The sequence below is a fragment of the Molothrus aeneus genome, chromosome 4 (assembly GCF_037042795.1).
Source record: "Molothrus aeneus isolate 106 chromosome 4, BPBGC_Maene_1.0, whole genome shotgun sequence".
In the NCBI taxonomy this organism is placed as follows: Eukaryota; Metazoa; Chordata; class Aves; order Passeriformes; family Icteridae; genus Molothrus; species Molothrus aeneus.
Genome location: NC_089649.1, coordinates 9,023,201 through 9,029,200, shown reverse-complemented (window position 1 = coordinate 9,029,200; position 6,000 = coordinate 9,023,201).

Below are 6,000 nucleotides of genomic sequence, written 5' to 3'. Positions count from 1 at the left end.
AACTCACTCCAGATTTACCTGAGCACAGCCCCCCTTCTCATCATGGACTGCCACTGGAGCAATGCTGGGACTGAGATTGCCCCAGTCTTTCCAGTTCTTGGCCTGTGGATCACCTCTGGTATTTTGGCAGCTAAAAAAACCCCCCTCTGTACAATGTCCATGAGCCAAGGGTTTCATGTCAAACTTAATGGCTGGGGTGAAATCTTAGGAACAGTGCTGGGCTTAATTTCTGTGAAACAAGACATTTAAGTGCCTCCTAAATGCTTCTTTTATCCTAAATTATCAATACTCCACAAGGTTTGGTCTTTCCTCCTTGAAAATTACTACCTCAGAAATAAGAGTTTTCTCATTAATCTACATGCTAAGATTTATCCCCAATACTGAGAAGGATCCTCAGCCATTCTAAATTTTCTCAAGAAATACTGTACTAAGTGTTCTAGGCCTCTATATGCTTGGCTTTTTCTATTTTTGGGATGTGTTTTGGCTTTTAATGCTGCCAGCCAGGTAAAAACCTTTTCAATGTTGTTTTAGTATGAGCAAAATGGAAACATTGAGAATTTCAAACAAGAAGCAAGTAAGGATTTTCTTGGATTCCTTGGTCTTTCTGTAGTAAAGAACACTAAGGAACTTTTTTCTCCTAATGGATCACTCCAAAGGAGAATCTTTTGACCATTAAATATTTATCTGGTGTCACACTCTGTGTTAGCTGGTACCAATGGCTAAATTTAGAAAAGCTGTGATCCTTCTTCTGATGCTTTTTTTAAGCTCTACTGGGCAAGTAGAAGGCTTAGGAATTAAATGAGGTCACTCCCATCCTAAGGGTGCTCTGAATTCTTTCAGTGCTGTTAAAACTTGCACAGCTCATTTTTTTCCTTCTTTAGTAGGAGTGAAATAGTTTTTTTACCAAGTAGATTGCAGTTCATTAGTGATCAATAGAGTCCTCTAAAATATTTTAAGGGCTGTATTAGGAACTAGCACTGTTTTTTTTTGTCTTCACTAGCAAAAGCCATGCACACATTTTTTTGGGAGAGACAAATCCAAATCCCTAATTATATTGGAGAGAAGACACTTTTTAAAAATTAATATTGATTAAAATTCAAGTACATCTGAAATCAAATCCACTTGCAATGTCAAGGTGAGGTTCTAGGTCCTCCATAATGACAGAAAGACAATCTTGTCTAATTCAGGCTACTGATACACACATATTTAATGCATGTTCACAATAATGTTTATGTTCATCAATATAAATAACTGTCATAACCTAGCTAAAAAGCATTTAGCATATTTTGTTTTGGATCACTCACAAAATACATTTGTACACCCACAACACATATAAATCCTCTCATTCTCATATTTTGTGCCACTAAATCCATTATCTTACTCTACATTATTATAATTTGTGTTTTTAGTAATCTTGATTGTTTTCTCTATCCTAGTGGTAAGTTAATGACCAGAAGCAGAGGCAGTTCTTTGGCAAAGCCTCAAGAGGCACAGCACTTTGAAATAAAACCAGCATGAACTGCAGGCCTGCTGCTCAGATAAAGCATAAAAGAGTGAAATTACCTTTAGTCTGAAAGGAAGACATCAATAGTACTTATGGGGTAAGCTTCAAGGTTTGTGATATTTAGGACAGATTACCAGAGGTATGCAGGGTATTATGTAAGAATTTAAGAATCCCTGGTATTTTCTGAAATGACCTAAGCAATTTCCATGCCAACATTTATTCAGATTTTATTTTGACTTCCTGGAATACCAAGAGAGGAGATCCTTGAAACAAAACACTTTAGAACTAACAAATCCTGTTATCAGGTGGCAAAACTTCCTCAGGGATGCAGGGAATAAACTCCTGCTTTCTCAAGAGCATTTCCATGTATTTTTAAGAATTATTTATTTGAAGATAATCTTCACAGCAAGAATTAGTATTATTAAATATACTTCAAATGCTACTGAACAACCTAGTAAAATTATTCTATCCACAAACCTGCCCTACCCCAAATACCCAGCTCTGAGTAGGAAAAGGAAAACCAGTCCTAGTTTTCTACTAAAAGCTTTCACCAAGCTGTGAACTGAATATAATTCTACAAAACAAAGGTAGAAGCCAGTACAAGTTCTGTAAAATGCACATAAAATCCAGTAGATAAAACATGTAATTTTGATAGATTTCTGCTTCTGTAGAATGGCTTACTCTTCAGCACTAGTCTGTCAGGCACAAATAACTGCAAATGGAAAAGCTGTTGCTAACACCCTCATGAATTCTTAATAAATGTGATGATAAAGATTTAAAAGGTGTTCATTCCTGTGTGTAAAAGCCACCTTTAGTGGTGTCCATAACATCCAAAACTGAAGGCCTGGTGCCCAACAATTCCCTGTACTGAACTACCCATTCCCTGCACAGGCCAGGCAGCCCATCTGTATTTGTAATTTTAATAAGCCAGTCCCCAGTTCCTGGAACTGTTGCTCAGCAGCACCTAATAGAAAATAAATTTATGCACATTGTTATGCATGCAGACACTCTGCTTTTCAGCACAGACTGCCTGCAGAGCTGAGACACTTCAACAGAGGAGATCACTGCTTTGTCTCATTTCTACCAAAGCATAGAGACCTGGAGGGATGAAGACAGAGTATTCAAACAGGTAGTGACTTCCATTTGCTGAAACACTTCCCAGCTCAAACAACTGCCATTCCAATGCTGCTGTCCTCCAGCAGAATCCTTATGGATCAAATTCTCTGCCAAGATTTTTTTTCTATGGAATACCAAGCTTTTACTTCCTCCCCACATATTCTTGCTCAGATCTATAAGAAGCATTACTTGGTTTCAGCTTTTCCCTATAGTGGAGCAAAAATTAAAAAACCTGTGTGGCAAAGATAAAAAAGTTAAAATTAAATGTGTGGATTTTTAATCTGTTTTCCAGCTCTTGGGATTCTCTACAGGTGAAAACATGGCAGGCAATGAACCAACCTTTGAAGGAAGAACTCCAAACTGTGCACCTTCTTATAAAGGCATCAAACATTATTAATTCAGCCCAAGTAAAAGGCACAGGGAGCAACAGGTGAAGCAAAGCAGCCAATTCCTGGGATAACCTTGCACAGACAAGAACCAGAGTTCAGTTATCCACTGCTGGCAAATCAGGAAAGGCAACAGCCCCAGAGACAGAAGAAATTTCTCTCTGTACTGCAAACCCTTCCAGACACACTTTTCAGGAAATTAATTTTACCTATTTGAATGAATGAAATATATCTAGAGATGTAAACCACCCAGAAATCTCCAGTTGAGAAAATCTTCAGTTGATATTCTTGATACAGAACAAGGATGGTCATTCATTCTTTAAATGACACCCCATAACACCTTAAGTCAGGAAAAACCAAACTCGTCTGGTTTCTGCACCCAAAGTTGGCCAAATTCAGTTAAAATGTTTCCCTACAGAATCTAAACAAATGCAAAACTGTGCTCAGCACTACTTCCAGAGAAATTTATTTCACTCTGCTTCATCCTCCCCTTTAAAGATTGTGCATTTCTTATTACTTTTATGCTTCTAATTGCACATTGGTAAATTTATAGGGAACAGGAAGGATTCTAATAGTACTGTGCATTGGTCTGCCTCTAGAATGAAGCAAATATAACACCTGGGGCACATTTTTAAAAATCCATTTCTTTGGTAAGGTAAAGCTGGCACCGCCAGTGCAGAGGTTTCACTGCCTTCCCCAGTAGGAGCAGCACCCTCTGGCACCTGAGCTGATCTCAGTGGATCTGGCTCCTGCTGCTCTGCCAGCAGCCAGGTTTGCCAGAATGCCCTTCCCAAACTGAAACACAAAGATTGCTGCATACACCTATGAAAGCACAGCACTACCATATTAGAACACTGACCTTTGTACTAAATCAAACTTCAGAGCACCAAGAACAGGATCTATCCAAACCACTGTATTTACAAAATCATCAGGAAACATGGCAGTTTCAGAGCAATTCCTACAATGAGGTTTTTTTTATCTTTTCACTGATATAAGCTGATCCCAGTAGGAGAAACATTTTACATAACTTTTTACAGCTCTGACATAGCTATGCTGCCTATAACTGCATCAGGGGCACATCTTGTACAGTAAATGCAGACCATGTGGATGTACCCAAAATCACTTGTTATTTACCAGTTTGGGAACAACTCTGCAGCTGTAGTATCCCATTTCCTGACCTGAACAGAACATCTAAGACAGCTTCCAAATACCCTGAGCTTCAACAGTGGATATGGCACTTGGCTGAGCATTGTACTCCTAAGGAAATTAATCTTGAGTGTTATTCATGGAATGTTTCTAAAATTTGAGTCTCAAGCTCACATACACATGTGAGCCATCTGGAAGCACTTCCAGGACATGGAAGGGAGATTTTAAGAACTATAAACAGTATTATTTACACAAAGCCCGTTTCACTTTTTTCCACTGGAAGTAAAGAACGAAAACAACCTTAAAACTCTTTATATGCAAAATGACTGTAATTGAAAAAGAACTGCTTAAGAGTTAGCATGTGATATATCAGGAGATTAATCAAACTTCAGTGACTGACAGAATTCCTCCTGGTCAGCACTACCAGAAAAGCCTGGGGCAAGGAAATTTTCTGGCACTGTAGTAAAGAACTGTCAACAAGAGAAAACACAGAACACTGGATTTTTGTTTACATTATCAAAAGCTAATCAAAGAAATCCTGAAAGAGATAACTTAAGACAGAGACAAATGAAGCAGATTTTCCATCTATTTTCACATTAAACAAACCAGATATAATTTATTTTCCATTCTGCTGATATGAATGAATTTTATGCAATTTGCCAAATGCCAGTATCAACACTTCATATTCCAAGACCAAGATTCCTTGTCATTAATTCCACAGGTGTTGGCCTGTGTGCCTTTCAAGAATCCATCTGAATGGAGGGACATTTGCAAGCACCTCACTAAGTCATTAATCATGTAAGATCAAACCCAAATTTTATTGCTGTAACAATAGGCTACACAGGAAACCTGCCTCTTTCTACCACCACTCATTACCAGCCATGCTGAGGGAAAGAAGTGCACAGCTCTTGACCAGATCTATTTTATTTATTAAAATTAATATGCAAAAGATTATTTTTACCTGTTTTCCTTTATCGCCTTTGGACATAAAAATATGTTTGCATTTGTCCTTAAAAGCAACCTTTAGAGCCTGTGTTGGGAAATAGTGTGTCACATTTGCCAAACAGTGCCAGAGATGCTACAGAGAAAGAAATGGATTCTTAAAAACAACTAGAGATTTTGAAATTTCCCAAGTTTATACTACACCAAGGATATTATACAATTATCTCTTCTATTTGGTATGAGCTGCAACAAAGGCCAACACTCTTCCTTTTCAGGTCCTTTCTTTTTCAAGCACTTCTTTTTGGAGAAATGGATTTATTTTGAAACTTACCAACAGCATATGAATTTGGTGTTAGCTCTAGAAGATCTCAAACTATGAGTGAAACATCAGTAATATGAGAAACAGTTGAGATTTTCAACTTCCTTACTTCACCCATTGCTAGGGATAGCAATGGGAAGTGCTATTTACAGGGCTGTGCAGACATTGCTCTCCTGCAGCAGCCCCCCTGTGCATTTTGGCTGACAGAGGGTGCTCACACTCCATCTTAAAGCAATGCCTGACAGCTGATACAGGTATCAGACACTTGGTGGCACTTTTAGAATGACATTATTCTTCTAAATTCAAGAAAAGGTTCTCCAGGACATTAGGATAAACAGCTAAAAGCACTGCAGCAAGCTTCCTTTTCTCCACGTTCCTTCTTCCATCCACCAGGAAATGTAATGCCCAAACCTCAGACATTTCAGACTTTTGAGAGGTGTAGCATCACTTGATTTATACACGGGGAACAGAGCTAACAGACTGCTGCTGTGATTTGCAGGCCTCAGACTGAAATACTGCTGCTCATCTGCTAGGAACCATAAATCCTGGAGAAAGCTGATTAGCCAAGTCCTCAATCACAGCTTGCA